The 26,022-nt window shown below is 45.5% G+C and overlaps 2 long non-coding RNA genes across 4 annotated transcripts in view; one reads left to right on the top strand and one right to left on the bottom strand.

The window, feature by feature from the left end:
* The first annotated feature begins 4,927 nt into the window (after positions 1-4,927).
* On the top strand, positions 4,928-24,896 carry LOC128345612 (uncharacterized). Of its 2 annotated transcripts, none has more exons than XR_008316539.1 (2): positions 4,928-8,202; positions 24,206-24,896. It is a non-coding gene; the product is annotated as an uncharacterized LOC128345612 (long non-coding RNA). The 2 variants fall into 2 exon arrangements; XR_008316540.1 differs by lacking the exon at positions 4,928-8,202 and adding an exon at positions 17,108-17,270.
* LOC128345611 (uncharacterized) overlaps positions 8,437-26,022 on the bottom strand; it is a 45,885-nt gene continuing 28,299 nt past the window's right edge. Inside the window, exons 1-3 of one of the 2 annotated variants that reach the window (XR_008316538.1) lie at positions 12,365-12,889; positions 10,694-11,743; positions 8,437-8,693 (exon numbers count right to left, since the gene is read on the bottom strand). This is a non-coding gene — a long non-coding RNA (uncharacterized LOC128345611). Of the gene's footprint in view, positions 8,694-10,693; positions 11,744-12,364; positions 12,890-26,022 lie in introns of those variants that run through there. The other variant, XR_008316537.1, reaches the window with a different exon arrangement.

Below are 26,022 nucleotides of genomic sequence, written 5' to 3'. Positions count from 1 at the left end.
TAGATCTCTTGCACCTCAAATGTTCATGTGTCCACCATCTTGAATCGGGGTGGATGTTGTCATTACAAACTGCACCATTGAGGTGTCCCTGTGTGTCACAACCTACAACTGTTCCAAATTTGGTTCAAATCAGATAGACATATTCTTTTTCCTAGGCCATATAGTCTGACTGTATTTTCCTCTTTACCTTCCAGTCTCCAACCACCAGCTTCACATCTTGCTTGCATGTTCTGTCAGTTTCAGACTGGACTTGAGCATAAAAGTCATCAACTTCCTCTTCTTCTGCATCAGTATTTGAACCAAATTGGGTACAGTTACAGTGAGTGACACACAGGGACACCTCAATAGCATAGTTTGTGATCCACACCGATTCAAGATGGTGGATGCATAAACTTTGGAGGCGCAAGTGGGCTAACTTGTGAACCGCTTAACTGATTTGAACCAATTTTTTTGCAGCTATAGGGACACCTTGGGACACCTCAACAGCGTAGATTGTGATTATGTCATCCAACCCAATTCAAGATGGCAGATACATACGCTTTTGAGGCGCAAGTGCACTAACTTGTGGACCTTCTAACTGAGCTGAACCAAATTTGCTATAGCAGTATGGCCACATAGGGATGCCCCAATGGTGTAGTTTGTAATGATGTCATCCACCCTGATCCAAGATGGTGGATGCATGAACATTTGAGGTGCAAGAGGTCTAACTTGTGGACCTCGATTTGAACCAGATTTAGTCCAGTTGTAGAGACAGTGAAAGGGAAAGTAGGCTTATTAGTTCTTACTAGGACAACTTGTTTAGCTTTGAGAAGGTACCAAAAAATAGCTCAGTGATTAGATCTGATTTGCTTCTGCTTCCCTTGCCACAAGCAGTTTGTACAGTATGAATCAGGGAACAGCCCTTCTGTGGGGAGCAAGGCCACAGTGTAGGGAACAGATGAAAAATCCTGGTGGTGATGGTATGTATCATCAGGTGTTCTTCAACCTCAAGTAACGTGACTGGACATCTCCGAGAAATGAAGGCAGCAGTTTTCTTAAGATTCCTCTAGAAACAGCCGAAGCCAGTGCTGGCCAAACTCCTTAATTAACCCTTCACTCGGTTAACCACAGAGAGCTATTTAGCAGGCAAGCTAAGTAACTGCAATATTTATAGATTCAATTTCAAATCAATTTCACTGATAGGCAAGTGCAGGAGCAACGTCACTTCTATTAGGAATGCAGGCGGCAAACACACCGTTGCTATGGAGATTTTGCCATCACAGCAAAGACAGCCTTTGAGCACTGCTTGTAGATGAAGCTTTCAGGCAAGCTACAGACTTAATTAATTTGAACAGAAAATAGCTATCATAGCGGTGAGCAGTTATGGTGCAGGGAGGGGAAGATATCTAGTCACAAGAGATTCTCTTCAGAAAAGGAAACAGTCTCTGGAGCCTACCCAACTTCTCTAGGAACAGATGTGCTTGAATTGGTCTCTGCACATGAGGGCTAACGTCCATGCCCCATTTTAGTCTGCTGACCCACAAGATTTGAGTGGTCATATGCAGGACATGCTGCTGAGGCACTTCTCGTGTGATATGCTATGCATCTTGCTCTCAAGTGAATGCAGGCATAGACTGCTTCAGAGCTAGAGTAATGGTTCGGAGCAGAAGCTGCAAGCCAGGAAATGCCTGGTTCAAATGTTACCTCTGCCATGAGTTCACTGAATAGCCTCTGGGTAACCTTAGGACAGCGGTCTGCCCCCTTCCCGCGACCTTCAGTCTCAGGCCCCCATTTGTAATAGCATTATGAGAATACTCACCTGTCTTGCAGAGTTGGCATGATGCTGACTGCAGCCTTGCACATAAGTCCACAAATGTCATAAAATGAAGTTATGCTAGACTTTCGTGTCCTAAAAAATGTCTCTGCCTGCCTGGAGAAGACTTTCGTCATGGGCAACTAGATGAGTGTCTGTATAGACACCTGGCTTACTGAAATATGTAAATATGTAAGTGAAGCACTTGCATATGAAGCTGCCTCTGACTGAGCTGGACCGGTGGTCTCCCATGCCTAGCATTTCTGTTCTGCCTGACAGTTGCTCCACAGGGTCTCCGGCAAAGGTCTTTCATAATCTGCTGTCTGTGTTTCTCAAACGGTTTCAACTCAGCACACTTACATTTAAGATAAAGAGCACACTGCCCCCTCGACACAGATACACTTTTTTTTAATGGAGACAGCAAAGCCACTGCATGATTATTTATTTTTGCTTCCTTCCTCTTCCAGCCTCATGGACACATCCCTTGTGTCTTTCCTGGCGCATAACAACAACAACATATTTATATACCACTTTTCAACAAAAGTGTCCTATAATAAATAAATAAATAAATAAGATGGCTCCCTGTCCCCAAAGGGCTCACAATCTAGAAAGAAACATAAGATAGACACCAGCAACAGCCACTGGAGGTACTGTGCTGGGCGTGGGTAGGGCCAGTTACTCTCCCCCTGCTCAGTAAAGAGAATCACCACATTTAAAAGTTGCCTCTTTGCCCAGTTAGCATAAGGGATCAGTCAGCGCCAAAACTGGGGAGTTTAAATGCCCCACTTTTGGAGCTGACTCACTCCCTGATGCACCAGCAGGGATGAATCCTTCCCAAGGCATTATGTGGCAAGTAAGCTCCTCAAATGGGGAGTTTCAACATTCCACTTTGGGAGCTGACACAGAACAATTCAGCATGGCACACCGGTTGGAAACGCTGTCCTATCTGACCCTTTAAAACAAAAGCAAGACAGGAAATGCTGGGAACTGAACCAGGAGCTTTCCCAGATAGCAGGTTTCACCACAGGTTTACTGTGAGGCTTTACTGAGAGTTTAAATTTGCCCCCCCCCTCCCAATGCAAAAAGTGGATTTTTTTTTTACCCCGGACCTAAATTGGGCTAGGCTGTAGTCTAATACACAATGAAAAACCCAAATTATGAGTGAAGTGCTCCTCAATATCTTGCATGGACTTGGGCACAAATCCAGCCAACATATGAACGCACACCCTCCATTCCGAGCTAAAAGCCCCATCTGGAAATGCTCCTGGCATCCTCTGGATGCAAAGCATATCCTCCGGACTGTGGCTCCTCTCCACACAGGGAAAGTGTTATATGAACACTACTGCATTTTTTTCTAATATAAGAAATTCCTTCAGTGTTTTGGTGTAGAAAGTGTAAACCCTTATGCAGCTCCGCTGTGTCCATCATATTCCCTGATTCTTCACAGCATGTTTATCCAATGTACACAGGCTGGGAAGTAGCAGCCAGCTGCTGCAGGTTCCCGGCATGCATACATAAACACAGTCAAAAAGCTGTGTGTGCCATTGTTGGATGTGTTGGCCAACCTGTGAGTTTCATGCTAACCTACACAGCTTCAGAGTGTCTAAAGCAACTCTTGCTGTGCTTGCCACAGAGCTGCCCAAAAGATTTGCGTTGTGGAATGGCCATTACTGATTGTGGAGCAATTGCACAACTGCTTCACTACATGGCCAAATACTGTCCTGCAACCACCTCCTCCTCATGTCGGTTTGGCTATGTCAGAGCTGCACAGTTTTGGCCCTCCTGCAGATGTTGGCCTACGACTCCTGGGTGTCAACCCTGACTATTGGGCCACAGTGGCTGGGGATAATGGGAGCTGTTGTCCAACAACAACTGGAGGGCTGAGGTTGTGCAGCCCTGAGTTATGGGAATTGACAGTGACTCTTCATGTTCTCTCACCAAGCTCCTGGGTTTGGCCTTACACATTTGCTTCTGCCTCCTGACAAACTCTATTCTGATGGCCCCAAGTAAACACATGGTAGATATTGTGCCAGGTAGGATTTTGACCCTTATTCCCATGCAGTGTGGATTAAGAAATTGGAATTGGACTATGGCTACTACAGGCCAATTCAAGCAACCATGTATTGAGTATGTCAGCAAATGTACCATTGTGTGTCGCTTTCTCCAAAGGATCCTAGAGTCTTCCCTAAAGGATGCCTGAAAACATTTTGAAGAGCAAAAAGAAATTCTGCCAAAAAATGTCTGGTGGGTGCTAATATGTTTGAGGGTGGGCAACAAATTGGTTGTCTTTGGCACAGTGCACCTTGTTTTGTGGCACACTGGGTAGTCCATATAATCCAGATTAAATTGGCCAGACAGTTGTAAATGTCTGATTTGGAGAATTAGCACAGGTCAAGTAAATTCTCCATCAGCGCTGCCATTCTAGAAAAAGGAAAGTAAGCGAATGTCAGCACCTCTTGGCATTACTCCAATTACAAGCTCTTACCCTTGTTCTCTCTTTTGACTTCTCATTTTTCTTTTCTGTACAATGACATCCTGACCCAGAGCTGAATACACTATATAGTTGGTTAGCAGATCTCTTACATGAGCTGTCTGCTTCTTGCTTTATGTACAGCTCTGATATTGTGTTGAGTTCATAGTAAGTGGTTTCTATTTTAGTCCCTTGGCATCACCATCTCTCTTAGCCTTTCCCTTCCTGTGTGCCTCACAATTCGATTATTTTGCTAACACTCCAGTTAGCAGCATATCTTTTCCTGTTTATTCCCTGAAAATTGTTAATGTGCCTTGTGAGCAAATCTTGACATTAAGGGAAATTTGACCAATGTCCTGCTCTGTTTTGCTTTTGTGCTAGTTAAACAGGGATGGCCTTACCATGGAGCAGAGTGGAGTGGGTCACTTGAGGCACCAGATTTTGAGCCAGTTTTCCAGGGCAGCACTGTGGCATATGTGTTATGTACCTTTAAGAAGATAGGAATGCTGTTACCCAGGTTCCCTCTTGCTACTCTGTGGGCACAGTCAGTAGTAGTCCTGTGTGTGTTTCTATACCTGAAAGCTGTCGTATCTTCATGTATGTCTTAGTTTCAAAAGAGAGATGCTGATGCACGTAACATGAAACCAGAGGTGGCCGAACCCGCGGTTATTTTTCCTAAGCGTGAATCACATCACAGATGTTCCTCCAACTGCAACCTGGCAACCTCCCTTTTCAGTGCAGAGGAGCCCCTCCCTCTTCCTGGTCCACCAAGTCCGTATCTCAGCAAGCTCCGTAGCACTTGCGTTGCCAGACCATGGGCAAAGCGGTAGAACATCTCAAGGGGGCATGCCAAGTGTGATTGTGCCTTTTCAGAATGCCCGCCCTTGGCATTTAAATTCCTTCATCTGATAGCAATTGCACTGCCACCCTAGTAAGAGCCCTGCAACAAAACAGCCTTGCACAAGCACAGTTTTCTGGTGTAGGGGCTGCTGCTGAGGGGTACTATTTTTATAGTACTCCAGGAAGGGAATGTGGTGACTTCCAAGGAGGAGATATATACAGTATATGAAGGAGGGCAAAGGATCCTGGGGTCTGGCCCACTGTGACCAAGGATGCTCTTGTGATGGCTGATGGAGACCAAACTGCACTCCTGGCCCTATGTCAGCTTGCTGCCTGGAAATTAGCCCTCTCATAAGAGGGTCAGTTCACGGTGGAGGACCTTAGGCTCGAAAACCTTCGGTCTTCCATCAGACTGCGTGCTTATGAGTTGAGCCATCCAAAAAAAGGGGGGCCTGCTTGTATGGGGCCCCTTTCTCACTAGTTAATGGTAGAACTTTTGCACAGTGATCCCCTTCTCTCCAAGGAAGCCTTTGCCACACCCAAAAGAGAATTTGAATCTCCCTGGGTCCAGGCATTGCCGGGTTGGCAGACTGGGGAATGGCAGACTGGAGAAACACTGGGACCAAGGAAAGATCTTGACTCTCATTCAAATTTCCTGAGTTTGGAGCAGCATTGCAACATATCCAGATCAGCCACTGCAGGGAATCGCAGGAGAGGGGAGGCCTGATTTCCAGCAACCCCAGGAGAGTGGGGTTGCTGTACCAGGCAAAAATTAAAATGTCTATGTCCCAATGGGCAGCCAGACTGGGAGAGGTGTTGCAGGGATACCTGTCCCTGTGGCTTGCTTGTGTGGAGCAACCAGTCTGGACGCCATCTGCCAGCCCGCCTGCATGTCTCCATGGCCTAACAGACTCATGACAGAGCAGTCTGTGGGAGAAGGACTTTTGTCACACATTATTAGCGATTCAGCCCAATCCCACTTCTTCTCTTGAGTTGTGAATGAGTATCCCCATGGCCTTGCACTCTCGTGACAGAGCAGTCTGCTCAGGATCAGTATCCGTCATCATGACACATGTAGGAGCATTATCTCCAGTGAAAGGAGCCTTCCGCTGGAGGCAGTGTTGCTCCTGCTGGATGGTTCTTCCCATGAGTAAGCCATGGGGCTACATGTGTTAACCCAAGGTGAAAGGGCTGGGCCCTCCCCCAACATCACTGTACAAAAAATAGACCAGAGCCATTAAAAGGGCTGCCTTTTAAACCCAACCCTGGAAATCACCACCCTGCCATATGTTATCTCCCCAGTGATCTAATCGGGTTGCCTGGTATATAATGCCACTGCAACTGCATGTGCTTGTGAACATTCATCTTTATCGCTTTATTTTCAGACAGCAAAGCACATAGTGCCTGTCTTGCCATCCTATCCCCTTTTTCTCCTGATTGCCAGGAGGGGGGAACAAGGGACCGTGTGGGGAGAGGGCATGCCCCCATGTGACTTGCCTGTTTGATAGGCTTACAAGCTTGGAATGGGATGTGGTGACGTCCCTGTTGCTGGGCAACTGCTTTATTAGATCGGAGATGGGTGCAGGGCAAGTGTTCAGAGAGGCAGACAGTGGCAAGTGCCATAGGCATGGAGCAGTCACGATCCCGGGAGCGTCTGGGCCACCCTCTCTATGTTTACAGCTCCGAAAACAACACAAAACCGTGGTTATGGCAGCGTTGACATTTGGACAAAATGCTGCTGCCCTCAAACCTCAGGTTGGGGCAGTGAAACTCATTACAAACTGAAGGTTCAGTCTGGAGTTTGATGAGGGAAAAGGCAGGTCACTTTTGCTGTGAAACCGTGGTTTCAAAATTTGGACATTCACAAATTCCAACCTTTGCCACCATTTAACTGCGGTTTCGTGTGACATGCAAATGCAGCCACTGTTTTAAGAATCCCTCTCTCTAGCTGATGCTGACCAAGGATAACAAAACATGCAGGGGCTGTACACACTATGTAAGTACTCCCTTGGAACCCACTAAACCAAAGAACATGACAAGCACAGCAGCCCACCCGACATCCCATCCACCCCCTGGATGGTCTGCAGGCAAAATGGCATGAGGCTGCTCTTCCTCCTCCCTTCCAAACAGAAGTGGAAGGAAGAGGAAGATCTCTGAAAGTGTGGTATTAATAGGAAAAAGAAGTGGGAGTGAAGGTTGGGGGAGCCATTTGGTTCCCTCCTTCAAGCAGCATTAAGTAATGGATCTGTAGAGGGGTTAATAATACAACAACCCCCTCCCCTTCATTGTAGTAACACTGTGTAAGTGTTATTACACAGCACTTGTGTGCTTCATTGCTCCATGTTCTGAGAAGGATCCATCTTTTGGCATCCAAGTTAACAAGATCTTCACTTAAAGGGTCTGCCATAAAGAAGTAAGAGTGTATCCCTGGGAACTCGCCAACTCAAGGATCCTACTCACCATTGTCTAGTGCAATTAAGCTCATTAGTTTTCTCTTATTTTATTTTGAGATTGTTGCAGGATTGTAGAGCAAAAAGAGCTCATTCAGTTAAAAAAGTGGCGGGGGGGCTGTGTGGGGCAAGCTGCAGTGTATGTAACTGGGACATCCAGAAGCAGATGCTTCCTTACTAAGTCATAGCATGCTGAATAATCTCAGTGCTACTTCCCATGGCTCTGGGAGGCCAATGTTGGCACATGCGTAATACATATGAAGAAGAAGATTCAAACATTGTTCTTTTAAGGAAGCTGTAATTTTGACAAGTGCAATGAGGGAAAGAAAGGAACGAAACTCTTCCCCTACTAGCCACTTTTCTCTTTAAAAGTAAATTCCCCAGCTACGTTTCTCCCTGCAATGTTCCAGATGTGTGTTTACAGAGTTAATCAGCGACTTAGCTCCAAGGGGAGACCAATGGCCTTGGGCTTCTGAGGAGGGGCCGTGCCAGCTGGCTCTTTGCTGACCATTGATAAGTAATGTCATAATTAGTGAACGTGCCGATGCCGTGCATAGGCTGCTGGGAACAAGGAAGGAGCCGCGCACATTCTTTTCGGCAACACAGCTCCATGACCGGAATGGTGGCAGGGCAGTGGAGTGAAGGAGCAGGTAAGGACCTGCACACCTGCTCCTTAAAGCTACCGCTCATCCCCTGCCCCCGCCTGTACAAAACATTTTGTGCACATGCCTAATATGCACCTACCTCTCCATATCTCTTGGGAAATGTTTTCTTTCTTCTGAAAATGGCAAATAGGTATTGGTCCATCAGAAGCATGGACCTAAAGCAAGTAAATCCTGGCATCTAGAAGACAGATGCCACTAGCTGTGGCAGTTGCACTTCAGTCTGATTTAAAATATAGCTTTATTTATATACACATACACCTTGATCCATTGTTCTGCATACTAAGCTTTGGAATATCCATTCTCCCTTTTTCTTGTTGCATCCAGTCAGAAATTCCAGTGGTGTCTGACAGACTGATAAAAGGCAGTGGAGATCTTGTGGAAGGTTGAAGCTCTGCAAAAATTCTAGGCAGCCTGCACTGAATCATCAAATCCCAGGAGCATAGAGACATGCTGCAGAAATGTCACACGGGCCTCCTCTGCATATTAATCAGAAAACAGTAGTGAGCTCTGCCCTCACTTTTTCAGTCAGGTCTTACTTAGCTGAGTGATCAGCTTCTGCGTTTGCTATTTTTCCCTGTGTAGAATATAGTCTAGGAGGTGGATGAATCCTCAGGGAATTGTACTGTATGTATGTATGTAAGATGTTTTATGGCTGCTTTTCTGTTGTTAAAAAATGACATGAAGTGGCATACAATAAAAATAATTAACACCACAGCATAATTAGCCACAACAGATTAAAGCTGTAGAGGGCATCATGCAACCAGTTTTCAGACTAACCTGGGTGCACCTAACTGTACAGAGTCAGACTGATAGTTGTCAGCTTTTCCCCAGTACAGAGGCTATGAGCATGATGGGAATTCCTTGTTTATCTTGAGTCTTGCCAGATAGTGGCTTCTTCCAACATCACCTTATGAGTGATTTTGTGAGCATTCCAAACAACATTCTCTACATTTTATAACTTCCTTAATCTGCATGATAATCCATGAAATACCCATGTATTTTTATACTACATTTATTCTTACTTGATCACAGAAGGGGGAAATCTTGTGTGAGGAGGAAAAGGTGCTTATAAACCATAATGCAACTTGTGGAGGACTCGTTATCAGCATAAAGTGGTGATAATCGGCTCCAAAGGGTGTTCCATGTACACCCCGCACTTCCACACCGAAGTATATGCTTGTTCCTGGGCACACTTTTCTTTCAATTTTTGCCTCATGGTGTTTTTGGTTTTGTTTTTTTAACTGAAGCCAAGTTGGTTGATATGATCGTTCAGTGTTAGTTGTTTGTTTATTTTTTTTAAATCAACCTTTATGGAAAGAAGCCTTCTCTCCCAGCTTCTGCTCTCTCTGTGCCTCTCCAAATGATTGTTTCTGCTTTTTATTCAGTGTTTCAGAGAACTAGGAGCCACTCCAAACCACATTAAAGGATTATTGAAAAAATTGTTCCTGCCTGATTGCTCAGATCATGGGGGTTTAAATGGCAGAGCACTTTTAAATGGGCACACACAAAAACCCCTGCACCTATCTGCATGAAATTTAGTTGGTATAATGGCCTCACAAGGGTCTACCATGCATGAAATGTTAATCCCATTCAGACAACAAATAAACTAATTATAAGCCTTTTAGTGATTTGCCATTAATGTCTGTGGCTGAAACATTAGAGAAAGAGGCAAGGACAGCTAAGTAGTATCAGCCTCCATGCCTTCTTCATTAGGCCGCAACACTGAATTGAACCATCCCCTTCTCCTCCTTTGCTCCTAATGTGTTTCCCTCAAGTTTTTTTAAAAAACATAAGCATTATTGGTGCTATATTATTACTTTTGTGCCTTCCCCGCACAAGAACAGCAACTTAACATTAAAAGAAGAAGTAGAAGTAAATTGTGGTTTCAACAGCACAATAGATGCATATGTATTCAGAAGTAAGTCCCACCAGGTTTAATGGGATGCACTCCCAAGAAAGTGTGCATAAGATAGCAGCCAAGTCATTAAAGGGATAGGGCAGGATGACAAGGAACAATTTGTTAGGATTTCAGGAAGCGGTTTATTATGTGATCAGCTCCACAGGAGTCTCTGCAGAAGTAGTGGTGAAGTTTGGAAACTGTGGTAAACCAAAAGTAGGTGCACTGTACTGGAATTGTGCAACAGCACAGCAACAACATTTAACTTAGCAAAAATTAAATTTGTTGATTTCCACACGTGCACACATTAAATACTGGGGGATGGTGACAGTGGGAGGGACACTAACCTGCGATTTCCCCCAACACACTTTGCCCCTGATGCAGACAGAAAATAATGGGATGAGCTAGTGCAAGAGCCTGCACTGCTCTTATGACACTGCTTGTAGCCATTTGCCCAAGCCCACGGGAGATGGTGAGGAAAAGCTGCCATCTGGAAATACCCCCTGCCAGTCAGATTTTCCTCACAGAGACCAGTGTTAAAAGTTTGGAGTAGATCCTGTGTAACCTGTTCTTTCTTACCTTTGTTTGATCCATATTATGCCTGGCTGGGTATATCGGAAAATGTGTCAAGTAGTTGATTTCTAGGCAGTCGCAAAGTGCTTCCTTTATCCCCTTGCCTCAGAACAAAATGGCTGCCTGAGGGTAAATGTCATCCATTTGAATATATAAGAATATATATAAGAAGTCCCTACATTGTTTATTGTAATGGATCTTTTAGTATAACAATAAATTGTAGTGTTGCATACTCAAATCCATTTCTTTGTACATGGTATAGATTTAATGTAATCTAAGTTGTTCACCACAAAAACAGAAAGTACATCTAGTCTTTCCAGAATGTCTCCCAGCTGCTCACTGATGAACATTGTGGTCATTTAGCATCTAACTGGCATAACCACAATATTTCCAAAAGATGATGGCTAATCTGAACATTGTTGCTGTGGGATGAATATCACTTTAGCTAACTGCTCTGATGTGTATCCAACAAGGAGGTGCTTTGGAGGGAAAACAACTATTTTGTTTTTGAAACTATTTAAATCATTTACCATATGTGTGAAGAAGCACAAGCATGCAGAAGATGAAAAAGAAGAAGAGGGAGAAATCTTCCCTTGCTAAAGTCAGTGTCTAAGAGCCAATTGAAAGCAACAGCAACTGAAGGTAGTTTCTCCAGCACTATAACTCCTTGAAAAACAAGTTGGTTCTCTAATGTCCTCTTTGACTTTAGAGTTCTTACTCATTGGTTGCCATGATGACCCAATGTCCTGCTTCTTTATTTGCTAAAACTGAATGTTGGTTCCCTCATATTGATTGTCCTAAGCAAATCTCTGGCAATCTAAAAATAAAACAGTGACACCAGAAGGACTGAAATTGTCAGACCATGCTGCAAAAGTGCAATGCCCCAATTCCTGAGTGCAGAAAACATGTGGACTTGCTGCTGTTTTAATTAGTGACTGCTAATATGACATTGTTCCATGCCCTTTGAGTCCTTTTCAGACCTGATATTTTACTTCAGAAGGAATGTAGGCCTTGACTTTCACCTGGTCCTTTTTTCGGAGGCTGATGGACAAACATCTGTGAAAAGAATAAAAGGAAAGAACCAGCTCAATGAAGGCTCCCTGACCCATGTTCTGTTTTCTTAATGACACTCTTGTTAAGAGTTTAATCCATAGCAGGGATGAATCATCCCACGGTCAACAGAATTAATTTGATTTATCAGTTTGATCGCTGCTAGGAGCTTATGTAGCATGATGGCTCAAAGACAGAGTTGTGAATGAAGAAGTGCTTGATTTAAATCTCACCTCTACCACAAATTCATGAGGTAGCCTTCAGCAACTAGGTGCCTTCTTCCATCTACAATATGGGGATAATAATACTGACCTATTTTACCTTATTATAAAGATTACGGAGACGATGTACATAAAGTGCTTTGAACACCTTGAAGTGCTATATATATGTCACCACTATTACTGCTACTTGTGCTATTGTAATCAAACTACTACTCTTGACCCAGGACTAGGCTGCTCTGTGTGCTACATCTGTCCTAATACATTCTTGGAGCCGGTTCCATTAACTGATCTCTTGTTAGAGGGAACTGTCTGGTGGTATAAGTCTGATGAAGCTGCCCTTTAGGAGGACTGTGCAAACAAATTGGGAACGCTGTGCCACGTAGAGTGGAAAACGTCATCTTCCCACCTGAGTAACTTTTGATGGAGAAGTGCCACGGAGAGGACATACATGTATAGGGGAAAGAAGACAGGTTCTTTGCATCCTCCCTGCTACGGAGTCCTCATCAGCTCAGGTTCCTTTCACTACACTTCACCCCAATCAATCTTAGCAAAACAAGCGTTAGAAAGCGCTCAGTGCTTCAGTCTTGCAGAAACAGTTCACTGAGCATCAGTGGGCTGGAAAACACAGACCACAGCAAACAGTCAACCTCTGCCAAAACACAACGATGTAAGGTGCACCACTGAATTAGATGGGGGCAAGACATCCGTTGTTTGGTGACATCATGTTAGCTATTCTATTCTGTATACTTTTCTTTGATGAGGGCCAGTGCTGTCAAGAAGGTTAGTGTTTTCATAGTTGCACATTAAGGTTGCAATTCTAGGCATAGTTCAGGGCCACTTCACACAGGACATTTTGCTATACAGAGGGGGAAAAATCTTTGTGTAGGAAAAGCATGATGGATCATAAACATGTCAGAAGAGCCCTGCTGAATTAGACCAAAGGCCTATCTAGCCCAACATCCTATTTTTTACCATTGCCAACCAGATGCCTCTAGGAAGTCCGCAAGTGAAACATGAAGGCAATTAGACCTTTCCCACTATTGCTTCCCAATAATAGGCTGCCTCCAGCCTCAGAGGCCAGATGCCTCTAAATACCAGTTGCAGGGGGCAACAGCAGGACAGAGGGACAGCAGGACAGAGACACCTCTTGCCTGTCGGCTTTCCAGAGGAATCTGGTGGGCTACTGTGTGAAACAGGATGCTGGACTAGATGGGCCTTGGGCCTAAGAACAAAAGAACAGCCCTGCTGGACCTGGCCCAAGGCCCATCTAGTCAAGCATCCTGTTTCACACAGTGGCCCACCAGATGCCGCTGGAAGCCATAGGCAGGAGTTGAGGAGGAGTCATCGGCTACTAGCCCTCCAACTAGTAGCCGATGACAGACCTCTCCTCCATGAAGTTATCCTAACCCCTTTTAAAGCCATCCAGGTGGTTGGCTGTCACCACATCTCGTGGCAGAGAATTCCACAAGTTGATTATGCATTGTGTGAAAAAGTACTGCCGTTTGTTGGTCCTAGATTTCCTGGCAATCACTTTCATGGGATGACCCCTGGTTCTAGTATTATGTGAGAGGGAGAAGAATGTCTCTCTATCCACTTTCTCCATACCATGCATGATTTTATAGACCTCTATCATGTCTCCCTGCAGTTGTCTTTTTTCTAAACTAAAAAGCCCCAGGTGTTGTAGCCTTGCCTCACAAGAAAGGTGCTCTAGGCCCCTGATCATCTTGGTTGCCCTCTTCTGCACCTTTTCCAGATTTACAATGTCCTTTTTCAGATATGGTGACCAGAATTTTATGCAGTACTCCAGGTGTGGCCACACCATTGTTTTGTATAAGGTCATTATAATATTAGCAGTTTAATTTTCAGTCCCCTTCCCAATGATCCCTAGCATGGAATTGGCCTTTTTCACAGCTGCCGCATATTGAGTCGACACTTTCAATGAGCTGCCCACCACGACCCCAAGATCCCTCTTTTGGTCAGTCACCGACAGCTCAGATCCCATCAGTGTATACTTGAAGTAGGAGTTTTTCATCCCAATGTGCATCACTTTACACTTGCCAACACTGAACTGAACTGCATTTGCCACTTTATCGCCCACTCACCCAGTTTGGAAAGATCCCTTTGGAGCACCTCACAATCAGTTTTGGATTTCACTACCTGAAAGAGTTTGGTATCATCTGCAAATTTGGCAACCTCGCTGCTAGATCATTTCCCTGCTTCTAGATCATTTATGAATAAATTAAAAAGCACTGATCCCTGTACAGATCCCTGGGGGACCCCACCGGGCCTGATCCAGCAGGGCTGTTTGTATGTTCTTATATGTTAGGTATACTGCCAGTGGCATACAGTGGGCGGCGGCCCGTCTAGCTTCCTGCCGGTGGCCCCCATCACCCTTGCCATGCACCCACCGCACAGTGGTGGCTCTGCCCCTGTATACTGCATCTGAAAACAGAGGCTCTATTTAGGTGTCATTGACAGTAGTTATTGATAGACCTATCCTCCATGAGTTTGTCTAATTCTCTTTTAAAGCCATCAAAGCCACTGGGCATCATGAAATCATGTGCTTATGGAATTTTCTTATATTGAGTGGGGGAAGAGCAACTGCCCCTATCCAACCCCAGCACAGCATCCCTTCAGTGGCTGTTGTTGATGTCTACCTTATTTTTCTATATATATTGTGAGCCCTTTTGGGATAGGGAGCCTTTATGTATTTCTATCTATCTACCTACCTATCCTCTAAACCGTTTTGGGAACTTTTTGTTGAAAAGCAATATATAAACATTATTATTGTTTACACAGTCAGACAGGTGTTATTGACTGGTTTGTTTTATCCAGACATCGAGTCCTTCCCAAGGACCTGGGATGGCTGAATTTTATCATCAATACTGTTGGTTATTATAGATATTGTCGCAGAATATAGGCTGTTCCCAGTAAAGTTGCTTTTTGTAATTGGCTGGTGGTGATTTCTGTGGCCCCTATGGTGTTGAGGTGCTCTTCAGGGTCTTTTGGAACTGCACCCAGGGCGCCAATTACCACTGGGATTATTTTGGTCTTTTTCTGCCACAGCCTTTCAATTTCAATTTGTAGATCTTTGTATTTGGTGATGTTTTCTATTTCTTTTTCTTCTATTCTGCTATCCCCTGGTATTGCTATGTCGATTATTTTAACTTGTTTTTCTTTCTTCTCGACTACAGTTATATCTGGTGTATTGTGTGGCAGATGTTTGTCTGTTTGTAGTCGGAAGTCCCATAATATTTTTGCATCTTCATTTTCTACAACTTTTTCAATTTTATGGTCCCACCAATTTTTGGCTACAGGTAGCTTGTATTTTTTGCAGATGTTTATTATTATTATTATTATTACTACTACTACTACTACTACTACTACTACTATTACATTTTATACCTTGCTCTTCCTCCAAGGAGCCCAGAGCGGTGTACATACTTAGGTTTCTCCTCACAACAACCCTGTGAAATAGATTAGGCTGAGAGAGAAGTGCTATCTTGATGAGCATTAATGGGTGTTTCAACTGACAAGGTAACGGGTAGTCAGGGATATGATGAAAGAAAATTAATATTCTTTAATGAGAGAATGTTTGCCTTAATGTCCTGGAACTCTCTATTCCCTACCTTTGGAATGTGACATCAGTCAAAGTTAGTGGCCAACAGCCACTCACTGTTTGCCCACACACTGGGAGGAAGCGCCCTGTGGAGACCCTCCTGAGCTCCACAGTGCTTACTGAGCAAAGGGAAGGCATGATTTTAGCTTATCTGTCCTTCTCCCGGAAGAGCTGTGCAACCTTCAGGGGATATTTTCAGGTGGTGCAAGGCACTTCCAGTGAAAAAAGAGATAGCTGAAAATTCATTCCACTTGTGTGATAACGTGCTGCAGTGCTCTGGAATTTCTCCATAGTGGGGGCGCTTCTTTCCAGCATGCAGACGCACAGTAAATGAGGATGTCTGCCATTGGAAGGGGCCAGGAATGGTGTCAAATTGTTCTGGGCCTTTGGGTACAGCTTAGCCCTGGAAACTCCCCCCCCCCAATGCTGTATGAAAATGGGAGTACAGTGGTGTGTGGGCACCCCTCCCACAGCTCATTGGGCAAGTGGTGGAGGCGGCGACAACTCCCTTTTTCCCACCCACCCCCAATATTTGGAGGGAGCAGCCTTCACTAGTGATTCTGAGCCCTCCACCCCGCCACTCCCACTGACCAATAGCTTTCTTTCAAAGACATTATTTTATTTATTTATTATTATTAAAACATTTATACCGCCCTTCCAAAAGACTCAAGGTGGTTTACATTAAAACACCATTAAAATCAGTTAATAATTAAAACAAAAATTATAAAGCATAAAACAATGATTAACAATTAAAAAATCATAAAACAACAATTAAATAATCAGAACAATTTAAAAACAAGTTTTAAAAAGCTGAGAAAGCCTGGTTGAAGAGATGTGTTTTCAGGTGTTTTCTGAAAATTGCCAGAGATGGGGAGGATTGTATGTAAGTAGGGCGCGCAGGGGCGTAACAAGGCTGGAGTGGGCCCAGAGACAAAATTTCAAAATGGGCCCCTCGCTGATACACACACACACACACTTCACAATATATAGTCATGTGACTTTCCTCGGGGGGGGGGGCCTCGAGGCGTGGGGGCCCCCAGGCAGCCGCTTCCCCTTGCCTAATAGTAGTTACGCCCCTGAGGGAGCGCATTCCACAATCTCAGGGCAGCAGCCGAGAAGGCCCGTCTCTGTAGCCACCAAACGAGTTGGTGGCAACTGGAGACGGACCTCCTCAAGTGACCTCAACGGCCGGTGGGGCTCATAGCGAAGAAGACGCTCTCTTAAATACCCAGGGCCTAAGCCATTTAGGGCTTTATAAGTTATAACTAGCACTTTGTATTTTGCCCGGAAACCTATTGGCAGCCAGTGTAACTCCATCAGCAAAGGAGTAATGTGGTCTCTCCGAGATGACCCAGAGACCAACCTGGCTGGGTCTGGGAGCAGGCCCATTGTGCCATTATGCAGGGTCTGGGAGCAGGCCCATTGGTTGGTGGGAAGAGCAGGACAAGGAGGAGCAGCTGCATGAACCATATATACAGAGGTGTATCTAGGTAATTGTGGAGCCTGGACCGAAAGGCCTTTGGAGTCCCCTCTGCTGCAAATTAAGCATTATTTTTTAACACGTAGGTTCTTGAGGGCACAAACCACACCACCCAGGACAGACTAAAGAGGATTTGGGGGCCCCCAAAGGTGGTGGAGGCCCTGGAATTTGGCCCTGAAGTCCAGTGGTAAGAATGCCTCTGCATATATAGAGGTAAGAAAGTATAGAGCCACCATATGGCTCTATATTTTTAAACTCTGTGCAACTCAAGTGGTAGCTCTTCCACTACGAAGGGCGCAGCTGGGCGCAGCTTTACTTCGTTTTTTAAAAGGCAGGGGAGCAGCGTCAGTAGCTGCTGTGGGGAGGGGGAGTGACTGGATGAGGGGAAAGTTCTCCCCTTTTGTCCCCTAAAAGGCAGCTGCTGTTGCGGGGGGGGGGTAGGATGGGGTGGGGCGCGGCAGCAGCTGACTGGGGGGGGGGGTTGAGGAGGGGAGAGTCCCCTCCTTCGCTCACAGCGGCGAGCTTAGCTCCTGCCTCCTCCTGAGTGAATGCACTGAGGCTGAGGCTCCGCTTCCTGCTCAGCAGCGGGCTTTTAAAGGTAAAGGGGAGTACTTGCCCCTCCTCGGCCCCCACCCCCTGAAGCCAGCCACCACCGCGCCCCATCCTATCCCGCTTTTGGCAGCAGCGGCAGCCTTTTAGGGGACAAAAGGGCAGAACTTTCCCCTCACCCAGTCACTCCCGTTCCCAGCAGAAGCTAATGCCACTGCTGCCCTGCTTTTTAAAAAATGAAGTAAAGGAGGGGGACTTTCCTCTTGCCCCACCCCCGTGGTACTTGCTTTTAAAAGGCGGGGGGAGGTTAATCCGCCCCTGGAGTTTCCAGGCAACTGTTCTCTGCAAATCCAGTACAGAATCAGCAGTTTTGCTACCTGCTGTAGGAGCAAGCCTGTTGTGTCCAATATGCTCTGCTTGTATATTTATATATTAAAAAAATTTGAAAGGCACCACAATTCTTCAGTGCTCTGTTATCCAAAGGGTACTACTCTTGGCCTTCTCACTGCCTGAGGAAATGGGGAAAGCCAAACAAGCTGATTATATGCAAGTTATATAATCAGAAACATTGCCAAAAAATGTGAATTAGCTGATAGCATTTTTAGGAAATGGATGAAGAAAAATGTACTGCAAAGGGGAGAGTTACTATCTCCTGGTTTCTCTATTTCTTAAAAAAAATTTTTTTTTTAATGTTTGTCTCCCAATTTCTACCATTTCTTTCCTCCATGCTGCACAGGAGAGACTGAACTGCTCAACATGGTTTGAATACTGACCGTTGTGAATTCTTTCCCCTGGGTATTTTGAACCAAAGGGGTAGTTCCCAATGTTTAGAGTGGGTTGGTTTGGATGATCACTGGCCTCAACACACAACCAGATGAGGTCACACCACAAGCACACCCACCCTGATGTCATGGACACTGTTGGAGCATCCTTTAATTGCACAAGAGGGAAGTTCTACATTCCCCTCTACACAGACTCCAAAGCTCTGTTTTGGTCCTTCTCAGTGCGACCTTGTCCTGGTCAGTGATAATCCAATTTGACCCTATGTCATCTGATTTTGGCATAATTAGATCACTACCATGGAGTAAATTCTTCAAAAAATTTTGTAAAGTTATTTAGCAGTGTGCACAGCTGCTAGCTAGTAGCAATCTGAGGTATGAAATGTTGTTACCTGTGGAATAGCGCTCAATTTTATCAGCTCTAGCTCCATGTGATTGGACAAGAGTTACAATGGTGGAATAGGCTGCTGTTATAGCTCTTATTCAGAGGGTGTTATTCAGCCATGTAATTGTTGGTCATGCACACAGATGTATGATCCATTCTCTTCCAAAATAGAGGAAGGGAGAGGCACTCATACCTGATCATATTTATTAGCATTGGTGTGCCACCTTAAGTGGTGCAGAGGGGAAATGCTTGACTAACAAGCAGGAGGTTACCAGTTCAAATCTCTGCTGGTATGTCTCCCAGACTATGGGAAACACCTATATCGGGCAGCAGCAATATAGGAAGATGCTGAAAGGCATCATCTCATACTGCACGGGAGGAGGCAATGGTAAACCCCTCCTGTATTCTACCAAAGAAAACCACAGGTCTCTGTGGGCGCCAGGAGTCGAAATCAACTTGACGGCACACTTCACCTTACCAGTAGTAAACTTTGACTAGCGGGCATACATGACAGTATAGCTGCATTTGTGGCCCGTATTACTCAAGGAGATGCATGGCCCAAGCCTTGAATATATAGCAAAGAGGTAGGCATAGAAACGCTTGCTGGCTTGGATGTGGTGACATGAATCTTTAAAAAAGAGTTTCTGGATTTTCCCAACAAATGCCACAGTTTCCGAGATCCACTCCCAGGATCCATACTGCAGCTCATCTTCCTTTCCAAAAGCAGATGCAAAAAACAGTCGTGATTGTATTAGTAAAATGAAGCTGCTGCTTCTCCAGAGCAATTAGAAAAGATTTCACTCTCATCCTGTTCTTCAGAAGGGACATATAAAATAAACAGACCTGATTAAAATGGGATTTCCAGACTCTGACGTCAGAGGGAAGTCGACGTATCCGTGCTTCCCGAGACCCTACTGCTCTGGCTGCTTTTAATAACAGCCTCTGCATGGCTTTATTGGACACAGTAAGAAATTGCCTGGAAGGAGGTATAAATATGTATGGGGCAGAAATAAATCACATCTGTGTGTGTGTGTGTGTGTGTGTGTGTGTGTGTGTGTGTGTGTGTGTACTGAAGCTGAAGGAGGATTGAAGTGTCTGTTCTTGAAACTGCAAGGGCATTTAAGTCATTTTGCAGTTGAAGAGGAACATGTCTCTCTCTTTTAATATTAAAGTTGCAAATGGTTGTTTGTGTTACTAGAAGAAACTGCTTGGCTGCAGTGGTGCATGCACATATTAAACTGAAAAGGGGTGGGGGTGACTGGAGGAGAGGGTGGGGAGGAGCACAGGAAGCTGCAAGCTTGGTGTGCTTGCTGTTGAGGGGCAGCTGAATCTGCAGGTTTAGCAAGCCGAAGAGATGGACAGACAGATCCAAAGCAGCTCTAAGTGCACTATCAGTTCCTCCGTACCTTTTGCCCCAGTACATGTCAGCCTGAGGTGAAGTATGTTTACTCAGAAATAGCAATGGATTTACCCTTCAGGAGGTCCCAGGTCAGGCACTTCCAGGCACTGCGCACGCGTGCACACACATGCACACACTTGCAAAGTCCACCAGTCATCATGCCACTCTGACTTTCAGTCCAACCAATACTGGAAATTTGAAATTCAAAGAATTTCTGGGAAATTCCAAACATGTTTCAGGGTGTCTCCAAAGGAGATATTTTGGAGAATTTTCTCAGATGGTTTCCCCCTGAAAACTGATTTTTAAAAAACAAAACAAAAAACTGACCTCTCTACTGGTGCCCCCCGCCCCCGCCGCCCGAGCAGAGTGCCCCAAAGCTCAGGCCAATGGAACCTATGGGAAATCCACCCAGAAACACATTCCAGTGGGTTTAGTGGGACCTATTCCTGAGTACATGTGGATAGGGCTGCAGCTCATCAACTTCAGTCCCTTCCCAGCACTAGAACTTCACCCAAGCCCTTTATCTGGATTTGGAAGTGGCCTAGAAGACCTGCTTCTGTCTCCACTGCTTTATCCTACCCCATGCTGGTCCCTTCTCCTGGCTACAAGCCATCAGAGTGTTTCTTTTTCCTTCCCAGTTGACTCCCATGAGGTCCTGATCCTCATTGCCAGCATCAGATGCTGCAAAGGAAGTGTACAAGAATAACAAGCGAATAGTGGCACACACCACCTGACCCAGCTTCCTGACTTATATAGTGTGACTTATACAGAGTGCACACCTTGACCAATTTGGCTAATATAGGTCGATACTTCTAGCTCCTGCTCTCATTTGCCTAGTGTTTCTTGTTTGATTCAGTTATATTGTTTGCTGCTTGGAGGTGGCTTGTGACCAACGGAGAGAGAGAAAAAGAGACAGAAAGATGATAAGAGCTGTGACAAACAAGACATTGACACAACAGAACCGAAAGCAAGCAGCAGCCCCTTGCAAATCTTTCCAGATCTGCTTCCACTTTGATGCATGGCAATACTTCCTAGAAATCTCTGAGCTCTTTCTTTTTTCCTCTCCAAGGGAAAAAAGCTAATGCAGAAAGAGAATGCAGCCATGCCAATGTCTTTAATACAGGGGAATGGAAAGAGAGCTTCAGAGGTACTAATAAGAGCTGTAGGCTGCAACCCTATCAGTGCCAGGCCCGGACTGGGGGCACTGAGAGGGTGGGGGAATGTATGTGGGGAGGGTGCTGGGTTTTGAGCAGAATCGGTAATTAAGGGTGGGAGTTGGGGCGCAGGGGAGGGTGGGGTGCACCGGATGGGGTGGGGCAGGTGGGGCGCACCAGGAATATGCCCTGTTGCCCTGTGAGCCAGTCAGAGTCTGCTTTTCATGACCAATAGGAAGGAGAGGAGGTGGGGATCTCCGGACAGGGAGAGGGGGAAAGGGGAGGCCGGGCAGCTGGCACGGGGAGAGCCCAGTGAGCGCGGCAGGGCACACCAGGTGAGGGTGCACCGGGAAAATGTCCTGCTGCCCGGTGGGCCAGTTCAAGCCTGATCAGTGCTTACTGGGAAAGAAGTGCTCTGGTCTGGATGCCATTACAAGAAGGCCATTAGTCCATGGAAGCACGAAGACAGGACCTCCTGGCTTTCCTGCCTCTGCCTTTAGCTGTTCTCCTATGCGCCATCAGGTGATCGTGTCTGGTTGGCTACAGCTCTGGAGGGAAGCGAAGTGTGCATGTTAGTGAGCATTTTCATATTTAGTAGGTATTTGAGACAAAGGTGCCATTTCAGGTTTCCAGGGGTGCATGGTGGAGGAAGATCTTTCAATAGCAGGACAAGACTTCCAGCAAAGCTCAAAGGCCTGTGTTCGAGCATATTCAAATTGCATTGCAATAAAGCAATGCATCTTAAACACATTTGTTGTGATTTTTTATTTATGCCATGTAATAACCAAACGTACTGGGTGCTCCTGTGCAATAATCCTATATGACCTGCTGCATCATTGCCCCTTCCAACTCCCTATGTCTAGGACTCCATCAGTTTGGTTCTAGGAAAATTTCTCCCCAAGAGCATCCTGTAATGTGAAAGTGCTTTGGAAATGTGGCAGTTCTAGACCTTTAGGGTGCACACAGAAGTAGATACAAATCAGAATTCAGCATGGATTCCCCCTCCCACATGGCTAAAGCTCACCCCCACTCCCCAGCACTACCATTTGACAGATGATACTGGTTGGTGAATCAATTGGTGCTTAAGTTGTGAGGTTTGCCAATTCTCCCATGCTTCCATGGCTGTTAACCTTAAAAAATATATTGAAGTATCATATGTACATTTATCCAATGAAAGGTATTTCAATCCAAAAAGTAGAATCATTTTTTAAAATGTTGACAAGGGGAGAAATTGCTTGGTGACATGCATCATTGGTTCCAGCCAATCAGCACTGTGCACAATTGATTTCTGCCACAAACAGGGAGATCAAGTTTTCCCTGAGCTTAATTCATGGGAGAAGATGATATGCCTGGCCAAAGCACAGTGAGTGTGATTGCACAGTGGGCTCACTGCTGAAATTGTGTGTGCCTGGACTACATGCTACTCAATAGGTTTCATTTCACACATCTCACAAGGTTCCCCCCCCCCATATCTATGCAAACTGCTTTGTCCCCCCCCCCCATATCTATGCAAACTGCCTTGTTGAGAAAAGTGGAATATAAAAATTTGTCATCTTTCTTTTCTTTTTGCCTAATTAAATTGGCTAAATATTATATAATATTGGCTGGAATGTACACTCAGTTTCAAGCTGTATCCTTCCACTTTTGCGCCTATGTTATTGTACATGACCCCAAGCAGAAAGGCATTGTGAGTGACAAGCTGAAAGGCATTGTGAGTGACATGTGCAAACACTGTCAGCCGTTGAGCACTTATATGACCAAACTGCTGCTGTATCAGAGCTGAGAAAAGCCTCAGCTAGGGAAGATACTGTTAGAACTGAGCATTCTAAAGCATTGCTCTTGGCACCGCAGTAGCCTCTTCTGGACACTAGAGGCATGGTAAGTCATGTTAATAGGTCTCTCTTGGTCAGTTAAGAGTCAGTTAGAATGGTTCAATTGTTAAAAGCTATGCCTGTTTGAGTATGTTGTTCAATCTCTCTCTCTCAGTATGTGATGTTTTTGTTTCTTAATAAATATTTGTTTGTTTTTTGAACTCAACCTAATGTGTCCAAATCATCTCTTGGGCTGAACTTCTCTAGCACCAGAGCATACTCTGCTGTGTGAAGGTTTTAATGTTTCTCCTCAAATCCCTCAACAGATACTTCCCCTTATTCGTAAAGGAAATGTTAAACTGGCTGTAGTGATTGTTATAATATAGAGGCACATCCAACCATATAGGGAACATGGGAGTTTGCAAAGAATACCTGGAGGCCTGAGAGGGTGGAGCAAAAGGAAGTTTCACCAGAAACTGCAGAGAAGAAATTGCAGAGCTGTATCTGGCAATAAAATGTTACATTTACCTTTTCACTCAAGTGGCCTTCATGCAGTTGAACCCCAAAGGTACCACAAGGTACAGAGTACGCTGACTCTGAAGCATGGGTAGGGGCAACTGAATATGGCGGGCAAGAATCTGAGGTCTAGTTGCAGGCTAGCAACAGTAAGGTATTAGAGAGGTTTTGCAAGCCCCATCCATCCTGGCAGTATTGCAGAAAACTGGAGGAAATTCAGGCAAAGATTTGAATTTTATCTTGCTGCCTCAGGGACTGAAGAAAAACCTGATAAGTACCCACTGAGCACTCAAAGGAACAGCTCGCCCTCCTAAACCCAGAGGCGGGGAGCCACCCACGGCTTGCCCCACTACGCCCACAGGGGGCAAGCCAAGCCACCACATCCCACGGGGAAACAGCTCACCCTCCTAAAAACCCAGAGGAGGGGAGCCACCTATGGTTTGCCCTGCTACGCCCACGGGGGGCAAGCCACCACACACTCCACCCTACCTTGGTAGAGAGGAGCTCCACCAGAGCTGCGGACAAGCCCAGTGAGGTTTCTTTTTTTCCCTGCAGAAGGATGCCAGACCACCTGGAAACCCCCAGAGGACACCCCGGACAATGTGCCACCTCCCACCCACAAGTTGAGACCGGGTTCCCCCCGCTCTCCTGGCTTGGACTCTATCCTGGACTCTGTCCAGATTCACATACGCGTGGAACCGAAGGAGGGCTTGCATACATTGGCGATGCCTTGCAGATCGCGACTAACTCAGATGGACACTTATTTTCTTATGGCTGTCTTGACCTGCATGTATGTATGTAACCTCCCACCTCAGGAATGTGATCTATAACATATCTGCATGCTAAACGAACGATGCCAGCACAGCGGCTGACCACGCCAGGAACTCCTGCTGACAACACCCCTGGAGGACCCCCCTGGACCTGGAGAAGACCCTCTGCCATCAAGGACCCACGCCCAGAGGCTGCAATTGGCAGAAGAAGACTGGCACGGCCCTGCCAGCCACACGCAAGGTGAGGCTGGGATCTGTCCCTCCCTTGGACCTTTTGGACATTCCTCTCACTGAACTCTTTTAACTGGACTCTACCCAAACCCATAGGAACTTGCGTACAGTGCTATATCCTCTCTACCATTGCAACCACACATTCGTTAGTACGCGGCCGTATTTTATCGGGAAATTCTATTCACTGTTGCTTTTGTAAACCATATGTTAAACATTCCCTAATAAAAGTCATCCATCTTGTTGCATGTGGTAGAGAAGAAAGCATTGGAGCTTTACAAAAATTTCTCATCTACAGAAGAAGAAAATGTAAAATTCAGTGAAATGACAAAATCTGGGGAGCAATGTGTACTCCAAAAGAACGAGACATTTGGAAGCTATGGATTCTTTATATAAGAGCAATATGCCATGGAACTAAAAACCCTTAGTGATACCTGTGCCTTCAGGAACTTCTTTTATTTGTCAGAAACAGACACAGTGGGGAGGAAGGCATACCCATTTGAAAAACCACTGTTTTAGAGAGAGAGAAATCACCATTTCATGGGGCATCATTTTCAGCAGGAGGCTCTACACACGGGGCTTCTGCCCCAAATCTCCTTGAGGAGAAAGTTCCCAACGAGATCATTGGGCCCACTCCACACACAAGTCGGGCTTTGTGATGCAAATTCTAGCTTATCTTGAGGTATTTCTGGATTTTTAAAATGTTGGTTTTAGCTACTTTTTCTGAAAACACTGGAACAAACAGGGAGAGATGCTAACTAGAATCATTAGCATGATAAGAGGCATGGTCTCTTCAGAAATGCAGATGCATGGAACTCCCCCCCCCCCCCACACACACACCATTGGCTAGGAAGGAAAACACTGACGACTGCCATGTGTACTTGCAAAAAACGAAAGCCAAGAGCAGAGGGGAGGGGCTGCTTCCCTCAATGCCGTGAGTGTACTTCAAAGTGGCTTCGCTCAACATTTACCCCAAAGCCTGAAGCCAAGTGTGAATAACCTCCTGAAAACTAGGGTACAGAGAAATAGTTTTTCCCCTCCTTGTATGCTCTCCTCCGAGTTCCAGCGGGGTATGCCCCCCAATTGCTGTTTTTGATAAATAAAAAGGCTCTAAAGGCCGTCTAATGGCACAGTGGGGAAGTAACTTGCCTAGGGAGCAAGGGGTTGCTGGTTTGAATCCCCGCTGGTGTGTTTCCCAACGCCTATATCAGGCAGCAGCGATATAGGAAGATGCTGAAAGGCACAATCTCATACTGCACGGGAGATGGCAATGGTAAACCCCTCCTACCAAAGAAAACCACAGGGCTCTGTGGGCACCAGGAGTCGACACCGACTCGACAGCACAACTTAACTTTACTTACTGGTTAGAAATAC

This window comes from Hemicordylus capensis, chromosome 2 (genome assembly GCF_027244095.1).
Source record: "Hemicordylus capensis ecotype Gifberg chromosome 2, rHemCap1.1.pri, whole genome shotgun sequence".
Taxonomy (NCBI): Eukaryota; Metazoa; Chordata; class Lepidosauria; order Squamata; family Cordylidae; genus Hemicordylus; species Hemicordylus capensis.
Note: the sequence above shows the minus strand (reverse complement) of the source record. Positions and strands in the feature narration are given on the sequence as shown.